General features: G+C 41.7%; 1 non-coding gene across 1 annotated transcript; it reads left to right on the forward strand.

Moving 5' to 3' along the window:
* Positions 1-14284: 14284 nt before the first annotated feature.
* On the forward strand, positions 14285-14411 carry LOC127483068 (small nucleolar RNA SNORA65). The gene has a single exon (XR_007909036.1). It is a non-coding gene; the product is annotated as a small nucleolar RNA SNORA65 (small nucleolar RNA).
* The last annotated feature ends 955 nt before the right edge of the window (positions 14412-15366 follow it).

Here is a 15366-nt window from a genome sequence, read left to right on the forward strand (position 1 = left end):
TCTCAATGAAGAATAAAATACACACTGGATTTCAAGACTTAATATGAAAAGAAATGCAAAATAACTCAATATTCTTAGTATTTTATTAAGATTCAAATGATTATATTTGGGATGTACTCAGCTAAATAAAATGTGTTATTAAAATCAGTGTTTTGGAGCAGGCATTTATCCTAGCAGTTGAGACACTCACATGCCACATCGAAATACCTGGGTGTGACTCCTGGTTCTGGTTCCCACCTCCAGCTTCAACGGAGACCCAGAGAGACAGCAGTGATGACTCAAGTAATTAGGTTCTGCCACTAACATGGGAGATCTGAATTGCATTCCTGACTCCTGGTTGCAGACCTCGTTCAAGCCTGGGCAGGGCAGGCATTTGAGAAGTGAACTAGAGATGGAGCCCTCTGACTGTCAGTCCATCTGTTGTTCCTCTGCCTTTAAATAATTAAAAATAATAATTTAAAATTAAGTTGTACCTGTTTATTTTATGTTTTCAAGCTTTGAATTGTAAATGTGGCCTACATTTGTAGTTCTCATTATGTTTTTTTTTTTTTTAAAGATTGATTTATTTATTTGAAAGTCAGAATTACACAGAAAGAGGAGAGGCAGAGAGAAAGGGAGGGAGTTTTTCCATCTGATGGTTCACTCCCCAATTGAGAGCAACGGCCAGAGCTGTGCCAATCCAAAGCCAGGAGCCAGGAGCTCCCTCTGGGTCTCCCACGTGGGTGCAGGGGTCCAAGGACTTGGGCCATCTTGTACTGCTTTCTCAGGCCATAGCAGAGAGCTGGATTGGAAGTGGAGCAGCCAGGTCTTGAACCGGCGCCCATATGGGATGCCGGTGCTTCAGGCCAGGGTGTTAACCCACTGCGCTACAGGGCCGGCCCCTCCCATTATGTTATATTCTTCTGTGCTGGTCTGAATAGTTTCTAAACCTTTGCATCTGTGCGCTTCACTTAAGAAAAAATATCCATGGGCAATAGTATCTAAAAATATTTAATCTGTTCATATAAATATTAAATAATTTTAAATAGCTTATCAATTAGTTCTGTATTTTAGTAGTTTTTTTTAAAAAAGAATGAATTAATAAATGTATACAAAGTCCATTGTTCTGAAAATTCAAATCCATTAAATCACAGCATAGACTATGTGACAAGCTACAGCAATACAGGGACATAAGGCAAAGGCAGGATTTTTAACATATTTTTTGGGTATGGACCCATATTGTTCATTGAACAAATATTATGTGTCTACTGTATTCCAGACTGTGATAAGTGACCTGAAACATTAAAGCCACTGGAATAAAACACTAGGGGAAAGCTCCAAAACATTTGTCTGAGCACAAATTTCTTGGATACAACTCAAAAGCACAAATGACAAAAACAAAAACACAAATGGTATTACATGAAACTGAAAAGCTTCTGCACAGCAAAGGAAACAATTAATAGAGTGAGGAGACAACCCACAGACTGAGCGAAAACAGTTGCAAATCACAGCTGATGAGATATATACTAAAGGGACTAAGACTACTCAAGTAAGAAAACAAGTGACTCTACTGAAAAAACTGAAAAAAGAATTGAATAGATTTTTTAAAAATATTTATTTTGTTTATTTGAAAGAGTTACAGAGAGAGGCACAGGCAGAGAGAGAGGTCTTCCATTCGCTGGTTCACTCCCCAGATGGCCACAATGGGATGCTGGCGCTTCAGGCCAGGGCTTTAACCCACTGCGCCACAGCACTGGTCCCAAGGATTTGAATAGATTTTCTCGAAGAAGACTTACAAATATCCAAAAGATATATGAAAAAAAATGTCCAACATCTCAAATTATCAGAAAAGGGAATATTAAAACCTCAATAAGGGGGCCGGCACTGTGGTGTAACGGGTAAAGCCGCTGCCTACAGTGCTGGCATCCCATATGGGTGCCAGTTCTAGTCCCTGCTGCTCCACTTCTGATCCAGCTCTCTGCTATGACCTGGGAAAGCAGTAGAAGATGGCTTAAGTCCTTGGACTCCTGCATTCGTGTGGGAGATCTGGAAGAAACTCCTGGCTCCTTGCTTCAGATTGGCTCAGCTCTGGCCATTGTGGCCAACTGGGGAGTGAACTAGCAGATGGAAGACCTCTCTGTCTCTCTCCTTCTCTTTGTGTGTAACTCTGACTTTCAAATAAATAAACAAATCTTAAAATAGAAAAACCTCAATATGATACAACTTCATTCCTGTTAGAATGCCTGTTACCGTAAAGATGAAAGTTGAAGATGAATCTTGGTGAGGATGTGGAGAAAAAGGGAATCCTTATACTGACAGTGGCATTGTAAATTACTATAGCCACTATGAAAACAGCGTGAAGGCTCCTCAGAAACCTACACATAGAACTACCATATCATATACCCAAAGAAAATAAAATGAATGTCTCACAGGGATGCCTACTCTCAAGTATGTGACAGCATTATTCATAATAGTCAGGATATGGAAACAACCTGAGTGTCCATCCGTGGATGAATGGATTGTTTAGAATGTGGTATACTCATATATACACAATGGAGTATGATTCAATATTTCTAAAGAAGGCAGTCCTGTCACTTGTGACAGCACAGATGAGCCAAGAGGACAACTGAGACAAATGTCATATAATCTCATATGTGGAAAAGTTGAATTCATGTAAGTAGAGAGAAGAATGGTAGTCAGCAAGGGGTAGGGGGCAGCAGACACAGATAAGCAAACACCTGTGCTAGGCTCTGGAAATACAGCTGGGAAGTCTGATAAAAGTTGATAACATTCTGATAAAAAAAATTGATAATGTTCTGCGGTTCATCGGTGAATCATAGACTGGTCTGGGTTTGAAGCTGGCTTAACTAAGCTACAGGGGTGATCTTGGACTATTTTTATCATCGCAATTTCCTCATTTGTAAGGTGAGGGGATATGATTCAAATAGTGGGAGTGTTCTGAGGATTAGCACAGAGATTCAGAAGCCCTTTCTTGAACATGGTAGTTGCCTAGTAATTCCTAACTACTGTTTCTCATGTTGTCTTATATGAGAATTCGTTCAAAGAATAAAATGGAGGACAGAATCTTATATCTGAGTCTTCTTTTGTGTTTCAAGGTCTTAAATTCCATCATAACCCTAGAGATTAGTTGCTGGAACAAATACAGTACCAAGTCATCAACTTTTAAAGTTTTTATTTTTTGTTGTTGTTTATTTTGCGGTTGGGGGAAGAGACCTTCCAAAATCTGCAGGTTCACTCCCCAGATGCCTACAAAACCTAGGGATGGGCCAGGTTGAAACCACGAGCCTGGAACTCATTCCAGGTCTGAACTTGAACACAGGGACTCTGATATGAGCTGTTGGCATCTGAACTGCTGTGCCAAATTCCTGCTTCAAGAAATCGCCTGTTAAATAAGATGTTCAAAACAGATGCGTGGATCCTCTGGGCTAATAGGGCTCTACAGGACTAAGAACACATCTGCCTACACCTTAAGATATGCTATGTCTTATGTGCATGCGGTTTTCTGTGATTTGAAAGCAAATTGGTGTCAGTAAATCTTATGGGTGGGTTTCTGTTTGGGGAGGATTATTTGTTCATTTGAGAAAACTGTCTTGGTATGTATACTTTTTTTAAAAAAAAAATATGTATTTACTTATTTGAAAAGAAGAACCACAGAGAAAAATTGAGAGAGATCTTGCATCTGCTGCTTCACTCTCTAAGTGGCCACAACAGCCAGGTCAGGGCCAGGCTGAAGCCAGGAGCCAGGAACTTTATCCTAGTCTCTCACATAGGTGACAGGACCCTAGCAGCTGGGTCATCTTAGTCTGCCTTCCCAGGTCCATTAGCAGGAAGCTGGATAGGAAGCAGAGTAGCTGAGATGCCAACCAGCACTCTGATATGGGATGCCAGTGTGGCAAGAGGCAGCTTTACCTGCTGTGCCATAATGCCAGTCCCTGTACACATGTCTTATAGTTAATCTGAAGGCAAGCTCCAGCAGGAACACACAAACTCTGAGATAAAAGTAGCTTTAAATGAATAAGAAATTGGGCTAAGAAGGCAAATGCCACACTATTCCTACACTGTTTGTCCTCTGAGTGCCAAACTTGGGAATAATCCCTGCTCCGAATCATTGAATTAAAGGTGAGATGACTCACCAACTATCAGGAGTGAGGGTAAAGGAGCCTTTTCATAATTTCACAGACTCCTCTTTCCACTCACAAAAACAAGTTATGTATGGTATTTACGTACATCTGTGTTACTGGGCATTTTCCAAATGCCTCTTGGAGAACATTAAACAGGAAATTGATGCCACGGGGCAAATATTCATTCTTCCCATCCTCTCACAAAAACAAGTACAGATTTGCTGTGGCTAGACTGACTTCCTGCAGTGTGCTGTTGCTTATTCGATTTTACACTAGAAGGAAAAAAAATACATTCTCTTTCAATTTAGACCATGTTGAAAATGGCTAAAATGCATAAACAGAAGAGCTTCCCTTGTGAGAGCACTGAAGTATAGAATTCAATGCATTCATTATAAAAATCACAAAATTCAAAGGTAGTGATTGTTTTTCATACCTATTATTGGAAGTCAGTTTGTACCACATTAGACACTTCAAATTTGATTTAAATAGCATGTACTGTATTTTTTCTTTTTTTTAAAAAATTTTTATTTATTTATTTGAGAGGCTGAGAGAGAGACAGAGACAAAGAGAGCAGGAGAACTGCCATGCTATGGTTCACTCTCTGCATACCAGCGGGGGAACTTGAGAACTCAATCCAGACCCCCACATGGGTGGCAAGAATGAAATTACTTGAGCCATCACTGCTCTCTCCCATGATCTGTGTTAGCAGGAAGCTGGAGTCAGGACCTGGAGTGAAGTATTGAATGTAGGCACTCCAAAAGGGCGTGGGTGCCTTGACTGCTTGGCCAGATGCTTGTGGCTGCCCCTGGTTTTCAGATGGCAAGTCCTTACGCACATGGCCACGGCAGCTTTTCTCGTACAGAGGACCTTCTTCTATCCTGTGATAGTGGTCTTTGGTCAGTGGCCTCTACGGCAGCCATTTCTCACCACTCACTTCCTTATCTTCCTGGAAACTGTTTTGAGATTCATGAGGTTGTGGAAAAATTGAATCTGTCTCCAGCCTCAAGAAAAGAGGGTGTGAACTAGATTAAACTTTCCGATGCCAGAGACTTGTCCAAAGGGGGCCTGTAACCTAAACTCATCCCATCAAAGCAAATCTGCAGGCTTTTGTTGGGAAGAGTTGCACACTCTTTCCTAATAGAGGAGACCACCGAGGCACTTGGCAGTCATCTGGACAGCATGATGGGAAGGTCATGACGGACAGCAACCTAAAATAAAGCAAATCATAGTCAAGAAACTAAGGGCAAAAAACAAAACAAGGCCCAGCTTTGCCTGAAGATCTATCTCTGAACCATTTACTAAGCTAAACCATTAACTCGTCAATGTTATTTAAACTAACTTAATTCACGTTTCTGTAATTCGCAATCAAAGCCTCATAACTGCCATACCTATTAGAAAATTTTTATGAAAGAAAAGGAAGAGGACAAAGAAAGCATCTAATAGATGATTTTTAAGGTCAATTACATAACTAAATACAGAAGGTCAAGAAAAGACCAATAAGAAGTTTTAAAACATGGCTATTGAGAGAAGAATGAGTGGGAAAAAAAATCTCAAAATTTTATATAACCACCATAGTAGTGTGAAGTGGGAGAGAAGTCAACCCATGTGCTTCTCCCTGGGCCTGGGGCAGACTGGGGGCGGGAGCCGCAAGGCTCAGCCACGGCTATTCTTAGCTGCTTCATTTTCAGCTCTCAAACTGCAACATAAACAATGTGCACTTATCAAAGTAATCTCATATCCATTCTTTCATGCTAAAGAATTGCAGCCTCACTGCAAACAATTATAAGATAGTATTATCGGCCGGCGCCGCGGCTCACTAGGCTAATCCTCCGCCTTGCGGCGCCGGCACACCAGGTTCTAGTCCCGGTAGGGGCACCGGATTCTGTCCCGGTTGCCCCTCTTCCAGGCCAGCTCTCTGCTGTGGCCAGGGAGTGCAGTGGAGGATGGCCCAAGTGTTTGGGCCCTGCACCCCATGGGAGACCAGGATAAGCACCTGGCTCCTGCCTTCAGATCAGCGCGGTGTGCCAGCCGCGGTGGCCATTGGAGGGTAAACCAATGGCAAAAGGAAGACCTTTCTCTCTGTCTCTCTCTCGCTGTCCACTCTGCCTGTAAAAAAAAAAAAAAAAAAGAAAAGATAGTATTATGTATTATCTCCCATTTTATAGGTGGAGAGACAAGCCCAGAGACCCCAAGTTATACAAATAATAAACAACAATAGAGAATGAGGCTCAGATCTTTTTATTTCAAAGACTAGAATCTTTGTCATAAACACATATCAGATTAAATGTTGCCCTTTTAGTATTGTATTTGGTAATTGGAGTCATCCAAAATGAGGCCTGGAGAAATCTGACATCTGGCTTCATCCCTACCATTTTCTTCATTCCTCCCTTCAGCAAGAGTAGCTAGGATTTAAGTGGTTCTGTGTGTTCAACCCAAATTCCTTCAGCAGGGCTCCATGCTCTAAACGCATCTCCTTCCTATCCCCTGTTACATCAAAACTCCCATCTCCTCTGTCTCTGGAGAAAGAAGCTGCCTGGGAATGGGTTTGCTAAAGGAACACATGTGCATGTTAAGATGTGAAATACCGGTATCAGCTTCAGGTGTCAATCCTGCCTCTGAACATAAGCACTTTGTAAGTGGGCACGTAGAGGTATGGCCTTTCATTGAAAAAGTTCATCTCCCAGTTCAAATTTCAAGCAGTATGGCAAGTTAGAGGCAAAAGTGTGTGGGCTTAAGATCCTTCCTGGTAATCCTGGTACATAAACCACTTCTTCCCTCATCTACTCACAAGGCCTTGCTCTGTGCTGGCTGGCAAGTTTTCAGATGACTTTGGATATACTTTGATCCATATGTGAAACTACTCCTTCACCAGCCAACATGGACTCAGTCATTCCCAGAGTAATCCCATTCATCAGGAAACTTTACTGAGTGCTTACTATGGAAGTGTCTACTACCACAGCTACTGAGAGAGCTTGGGCTGTGGATTTGACAAGGACACCACGTGATCTAGGCTCCTTCCTTTGGCATGATATGGAGGCATACTTGGGTTACTTCAGGAGATGGAAATGGCTAGGCAGAGAGCTGGGGAACTGTGGGGAGCAGGGTCCGTCTCCCCGCAACATGGCGGGGCGCCCGGGAGACAAATAAGTACCAAGACTGTGGACTGAAACTAACTCTATGCATCTGATCTCCCACCATATGGCGCTGAGAGAGAGTAAACAAATCTTACACAGCTGCTTCCTTAATTAGCTGATTCCTGACCCAACCCCTGTTTGGAAGAAAGCAGCGTATTCAGCACGTGGGCAGCAGAGCACGGATTGGTGGGAGAGGACTATAAAAGGGGCAGAGAGACCACATACGGGGCCGGCCCCCTTGAGAGAGTCGGTCGGTTGGAGAGCTCACCGGTGCCGGTCCTCCGCGAAAGCGGGGAGCAAATCCGGGAAGGACCGGGGAAAAGAAAACAGCGTCTGGTCCGGTGTCGTTCCTCCGCGAGTGGGGGAGCGACAGGGAACAACAAGCAGCTCATAGCTGGCCCCCTCTCCCAGAGAACTAGAATGTGGCTCAGTGTGCAGCTACCACTCCTGAAGCTGGTGCCATGCAAGGGCTCTGCTCATCTGCTCCTCTGCTCATCACCTCATTGCCTCTGCTTGCTTTATTGATCTTTCCACTAGTGAGTGCACTATTCTTCTGATTTAGCTGCTCTCTATCTTCTCTTATTTTCTTTGGTTTTCTCACTTTTCTCTACTTCATGACTTCTGCTTTGAACCTTTGTATACCATGCCCCTGGGTCTCTCTTGCTCCTGTCTGCCTGTGGCCTACTTTTTTTTTTTTTTTTTTTTTTTTTAAGATTTATTTCTTTATTTGAAAGTCAGAGAAAGAAAGGGGGAGACAGAGAGAGACTGATCTTCCATCGTACTGGCTAGGGCTGAGAAAGGCAAAACCAGGAGCCAGGAAGTTCATCTGCATGTCCCATATGGGTGATAGGGACTCAAGTGGGCCATCCTCTGCTGCTTTTCCTAGGCCATTAGCAGGGAGCTGGATAGGAAGTGGAGCAGCCAGGACATGAACTGGTGCTGTGACCTACTTTTTATGATGCCAAAGTCTACAAAGAGAGGGCATCTGTTATTCTGTTTGTCACTTCCTGGTTCTGTTGAACCAAGTTCTTTAACCAGGCCCTCTATGAGAAATCCTGGTACCTTTGGCCCAGACCCCAACCCCTGGTTTAATCAGAGTCGTGTGGTCATGTGATAACCCTAGACAAGCCCCCAGGACTCTGAAGAGACACCTGGGACAGTTCCTTCTCTAATCATTTTAGTGATATCTCTCTCCCTGACCAAAAACCCGAACAAAAGTCAGCCTAGGGTCAGCCAGAACAAAACAATAGATCATGGTGTATTTAGGGGTAATTTGGAGGCAAAGAACAGAACATTAGAGGGTTAGGATACTAGGTACTGAAAGCGACACATAAAAAGTAAAGTAGCAAAAGTGATTAATCTAAAAAATATAATCTCATTTAATCCAGACTTAAAAAGAGAACTATGTGTTCAAAATGCACCTTAAGGACAAGATGATTGGAAGTTTTGGTGATAATTCATAGAAACATGGAATACAAGAGCTGAGAAGTACTTAGTAGGCACTTGTCTAACCCTCTCATTTCATATTGGAGAAAGCCCACGGAAGTTAATTGACCAATTAATTAATTCACACAATTAGAGATAAAACCCAGACTTGTGACAACCAATAAACCATCAGTGTCTATTTCCGAGCTACTAATTTCCTTTTCCCACCTAAAGATGGAATAGACATCATTCAGTGCTTCAAGAACTCTTGATTGTCCCAATGGAATACGGACAAGGGCAAATAAAACCCTAGGGACAAAGCTTTTTAAAATACTCATACAAGATAAAGTCTGTTTTCTACAGAGGTACAGGGTGTAGTGTTGTGTATCAAAAAAAAAAAAAGGCAAAAATTAAGAGTTTGAAATCTTAGATTCAGTTTCATTCCTACATGCAATCATCTGTGTGTGCTTGGGCTTCTCCTATCAACCCTCTGAACCTCAGGGCATTGATTTGTCCAAAGAAAAATCAAGCCAGAGGGGCACTCAGATCCCATGTACCTGCAATTCTGTTAGCTCTGCCTTTTCTAGAAATGGCAGTGCTGACTTTTGGAATTAAGTTCAGTGCACTAAGAATACCAATCACCTGATTACCAGTCAACTAAATTCACAATTTAATAGAGTTTCCTCAAAACTATCTGAAAGCATAAATTTGGGTTTTCATGGAAACTTGGTTTAGATATATTGCCATCACCAAAAGTACCCATATGGGTGCTGGGACCCAAGTACTTTGGCCATCTTCTACTACTTTCCCAGGTCATAGCAGAGAGCTGGATCAGAAGAGGAGCAGAGGGGACATGAATTGGTACCCACAAAGGATGCCAGTGCCACAGGTGGAGGCTCAGTTTACCATGCCACAGCGCCAGCCCCCAGAAAGGAATTTAAACGCATATTTCACATAGAAAAAAAACCTCTATAGTTCACCATTTATGAAGACATTCAAACATATCAGCGTTTTTTCTTTTGTGTGAGCTAAAACTGGAAAAGCAACACAACAATTATCAAATATAAAATGGCATTTTAATACAGTCTCTTAGTAATACATTTTGATGAATATGTGGCTGAAAATAAGAACAAGCAGAGAGAAGGGTTTCCTAGGTGGAAGGAATTGTCTAAGATAGCCAGTATATCTTTAGGTCATAGACAGGGCCACTGAGGATGATTAGACCCTACACAACTCTAGGGGGTGCTATTCATATTGAGTCCATATGTGTGATGGCTTCTGGAGCTGTGCACTGCACAAGTTGAAAAATAGTCCCTAGTGGCCATGACCACAGAAATATTAATGATATTCAGAACACCACATGTGCTAAATGATACCTCTGCTGTCTGCTGTGGTGTTAACTTTTCTCATGGTATTTCAGAATGAGCAGCTATTCCAAATAACAAGCACTGACAAAATTATTTCAGTTAGACAAACAGAAAATATTTTTGTTTTACCAACTTTCAATCACTTAAACAAGTAACATCCAGTTATAGCGAATGGTAGCAAGAACTGCCTGGATTCAAATCCTAGCTTTGGCATCTGCTACTAGCTGTATGAGCTTTGGGGATGCTACTTAACCTCTATGTGTATCTTCATCTGTAAAATAGACAATAATAGTACTTGATAGTATTTGATGAGAATTAAATAAAATTAGTTCATATTATAAAGTACTTACAATAGTACCTGGTCCACAGTAAGCACTGCGTATGGATGTAAGGCTGTCTTAGTCAGTTTGGGTGACTGTGTGGCTTATAAACAACAGTAATATCTTTCTCGTAAGTTCTAGAGGCTGGAGGTCCAAGGTCAGGACTTGAGTTGTGCTTGAGTTTGGTGAGCGATTTCTTCTGGATTGCGGTCTGCCAACTTCTCACTATCTCCACATTTGGTGGAAAGAGGGTTTGCTACCTCTCTGGCCTCTTACAGAACTATTAATCCCTTCGGTGAGGGTTCCATACTCATGACCTAATTACCTCCCCATGGCCCCACCTCCAAATACCATGACCCTGGGATAAGGATTTCAATATACGAGTTTGGGGGACATAAGCATTCAGTCCATTGTACAAGCATACATTTACTATCATTTACTGACTATTCCATTACATTCTATTTGTTAAGCAGAATGTTGTCTTCACCATAGTCTATTTTTAGTTATATAGCCAACTAAAATATCACTAAGACAACAATTAAGGCTGAATGGAAAATTATATATATATATTTATATATTGATAATTATTTAAATTTCCCATTCTCCAAAATAGGTCAAACATTAAATATATGAGTTTTTAGAACTGCATATTGATGGCAGTGGAAGTAGAATATTATTTAAAAGTTTTAGACAAATATACAACTTCAGTATTTTGGCCACAAATTGAATTTTTAGACAAGGTGAAAAAGAACACCCAGATGAGGTTTTATTCATAGGTTTCATTTCTTCTTTCAAAATCATAAATATAACTGTTTTCATAAACTGACTATGGCTCATTTCATTTTGAGAATATATGAACTCAAAGTTAATTTTCTCTACTAATTTGATTTGGTGCACAAATAATAAAACAACAATACAAGAAAGGAAATAACATTAACATTCATACCCTAACATATCAGTTATTCTCGTTTTTTCTTTGCTTCTTTCTATACCAAGACCATTTGCATAGTGTGTGTTTTTCTTAAAGCAAAATGCTCTGTAAGTTTCAGTCATCTGTCCATGTTCCTTATCTAACTACACATCCCTCCAGAAGAGCTCTGGTCTAGCCTGCAAATATTTATTGAGTACTTCTGAGGTGCCAGGCGTTGATCCAGGTGCTGGGAATACAATGATAAACAAGATGGACAAGATCCCAGCCCTCAAAGAACTAAATTATTGTCAGGAATCAATGTTTAAGCCAATAAAGGAACAGAATAATTGCAAGCTTTTTCTTGTAGGTGACACTATTGGGAGGTCAGGAAACACCCCTCTGAGGATATTTAAGCTTATATAGAATAACAAGGAGGCAAAAGTCATGCAATGAGCTAAGGGCGGCAGGAAGAGCACGTGCAAAGGGCTCTAAGTAGGAAAGAACTTAGCATAACTGAAGAATCGGGAGGAGGCCAATGTGGATGGAACTAGTGAGCAAGCATCCAGGAGACAGGTGGGGATCAGCTTAGTCAGGCCTTGTAGTTTGTTGTGTGGGGTTTGCATTTTGTTCTAAATACAATGAGAAGTTTTGGGAAGATATAAAGGAGCAGGAGCACATGTTGAGTACTACCTCTTCAGTTACTGTGGTTACCTAGTGCTTGGTGAGACAAGAACAGATGCAGGGGGTACTAATTAGGAGGCTACTACAGTGGTCAAAGCAAGAGAGGATGGTTGTATGGGGCCGGCGCTGTGGCATAGCAGGTAAAGCTACTGCCTGCAGTGCCGGCATCCCATATAGGCGCCAGTTTGAGACCCAGCTGCTCCACTTCTGATCTAGCTCTCTGCTATGGCTTGGGAAAGCAGTGGAAGATGGCCCAAGTCCTTGGGCCACTGCACCCACATGGGAGATTCCTGTCTCCTGGCTTCGGATCAGTGCAGCTCCGGCTGTTGCAGCCATCTAGGGAGTGAACCAGTGGATGGAAGATCTCTCTCTCTCTCCCTCTCTCTCTCTGCCTCTCCTTTCTATCTGTGACTTTCAAGTAAAATGATTACATCTTTTTTTTTTCTTTTCTTTTTTTTTTAGGAGAAGATTGTTGTTTAGACTAGGATGCCAGAGGAGATAAAGCAAAGGAGATAGATTCAAAATATATTTTGGAGGCACCACTTAAAATTTGCTGATGGATTAAATGCAGAGGATGATGTAAAGGGAATAATCCAGAATGATTTGGATCCTAGTTTTTGTTTTGTTTTGTTTTTGTTTTTGAGTTAAGCAACTTGATATATGATGGACTTATTTACTTAGACTGGGAGAGGGTCAATATTAGGACAGAATTCAAAGAATTATTTTTTTATGTACATTAACTTTGCAATGCCTATTTGGAGTCTAACTGGAAGGGTTAGATATTTACTTATATTTATGAATCTGAATCTCAGGTCAGTTTCTCACACACACACACACACACACACAGAGAAAATTTATTTATTTAAAAAAGAGACAGAGACAGACACACACACACGAGAGAGAGAATTTATTTATTTATTTATTTGAAAGGCAAATACAGACAGACAGACAGACACACACACACGCACACACACACACAGATCTTCCATCCACTACTTTACTCCCCAAATGCTTACAACTGGGGCTGGGCCAGACAGTAGCCCGGAGTTCTATTCTACCCAAGTCTCCCAGGTAAGTGGCAGAGATCCAACTACCTGAGCCATCACCGGATGCCTCCAAGATGAGCATCAGCAGGAAACTGGAATCCCGAGTGGAGCTAGGACTCAAATCCGTGCAGTCTAATATGGCATGCACGCATCTCAAGAGGTATCTTAAACTACTGTGCCAAACATTGCTCCAAGCACATTGAAACATGTAAAGCCGTGGGACTATAAGAGAGCAACTAGGGAGAGTATGAGATAGAGAAGAGAATTGAAAACTAGCTCCTGTTATTTATTTACTTATTTTATTTATTTTTATTTACTTGAAAGGCAGAGAGACAGATACTGACAGACCTTCCATCTGCATTTGGGGTTCACTCCCCAAGTGCCTGCAACAGTCACAGCTGGGCCAGGCTGAAGCCAGGAGGCAGGAACTCATTACATATCTCCCATTGGATGGCAGGGACATAGCTGCTGGAGTTTAACCTTCTGCCTCCCAGGGTGTGCATTAGCAGGAAGTTGGAACTGGGAAGCAGAAGTGTGACTCGAACTCAAGCACTACAATATGGGAAATGGACATCCCGACGGATGTCTTAACTGCCGCACCAAATGCTTACCCCAGGTCCTGTTTTCCAATTACAATTTTCAGGGGCCAGGAAGAGGTAAAAGAGCCCCTACAAAAACTGAGACTTTTGTGCATTAGGAAGAAAATCAGGACAGTGTGATGTTTCCAAAGCCCAGAGCATAAAGCGGTCAAAGAGGAGAGGGTTATCATTTGTATCATTTTCTATTAGCAGGTCAAATAAGATGAGAGTGAAGTAAAACCCTCAGGATTTGGTAATGTGGAAATATTTGGTAATTTTTATAAGATCAATTGCAGTAAAATCCTAGCAACTGAAGCCAGAATGGAGTGAGTTTAGATTGAATGGACTCGATTAAATTTCCAGTAAAAATCCAAATAAGATATTTCTCTAAAATTGACAAGCTGATTCTAAAATGCATATGGAAAAGTAAAATGCCTAGACTAGCCAAATTATTCTTAAAGGACAATTGTAGATTTTTCACAGCAGATATCAAAAGTTGTTAAAAATCTACATTAGTTGTAGGACACATACATGGACAGAGTGCATGGCAGATTATTCAGTAAGTGGCATAATTGGTTATCCAATTGAAAGAGTAAAACTCAAAAAAAATCCTATACATTATGTTGTTTGGGGATACATTTCTCAGTCCCATATTAGGGCACCATTGTGGCACCATCTCTACACAAGGGCCTCCCTTAGCCACCCACCACTGCGCCTGTCCATGCTGTTGGCTGGTGCAATCCAGTGGTGAGCCGAGAGGAAGCCCCGGCTTAGGAAACAGGGTTGTTCTCCACGTGGATGACTCTGTGCCGAAAGCTCGGGAACAGCCTAGGAAAAAAGAAAAAAAAAAAAGGGGGGGGGGCCTCCCTGAGGGGAAGGCAGTTTGAAGAGGATGTCACTGGGGAACTGAAGGATAAGTATTTTGTTCTGGGCCATCCTGCTGAATGTCTCAGGAAGCTCTCACATCCAAGTACATACCCCTCAACCTCGCCCAGGCTTGACCCAGAGGTGGGATAGAGGGTCGAACACAGTGAGAACACTGGAAATTACCAATTTCTGTGGTTCCTCCTCTTGATTGCTGAAAGCTTTAAAAAAAAAAAAAGAAAGAAAGAAATTTTTTCATTTTATTTGAAAGGCAGAGACAAAGAGACAGAAAGAGAAACATCTCCCACCTGCTGCTTTATATCACCAAATGATTACAAAACCCAGGCCAGGCCCAAGCCAGGAGCGCAGAATTCAATTCAGGTCTCCCACATGGGTGGCAGGGACCCAAGTACTTGAGCTGTCACTTGCTGTCTCCCAGGGTACACATTAGGAGAAAGCTGAAATCAGGAGCTGAGCTGGTATTGGAACTCAAGTACTCTGCTGTGGGGTGCAGGTGTCTTAAGTGTTGCAACAAAAGCCTGTCCCTAAAGGCTTCTCTTTTGCTCTGTTAGGCAGGAATTTGCTCTACGTCCTTTCCTGTGTATTTCTGCATTATGACTACTTAGAATAAACTACGGTTTCCATTTCTCCATGCTTGGCTCTTTGTAAAGCTTTTGGAATTTTGAGTCAATCTTTTTATGTCTCAAAAAGCCAGAATGGAAGTTGACAGTAGAATGGTGGTTACCAGGGCCTGGGGAGAGTAGCAGGCCTGGTATTGGCAAGGCTAATGGGTTCAGGTTCTTGTCTCCAAAGCACAAAAGAATTTGAGAATGAAACGTAGATAAAGGTTAGCAGAAAAAATAAGATTTATTAGCAAAGCAAAAGTACAAACTCAAGAAGGAACACTGGCGGGACCAGTG

Source organism: Oryctolagus cuniculus, chromosome 4 (genome assembly GCF_964237555.1).
Source record: "Oryctolagus cuniculus chromosome 4, mOryCun1.1, whole genome shotgun sequence".
In the NCBI taxonomy this organism is placed as follows: Eukaryota; Metazoa; Chordata; class Mammalia; order Lagomorpha; family Leporidae; genus Oryctolagus; species Oryctolagus cuniculus.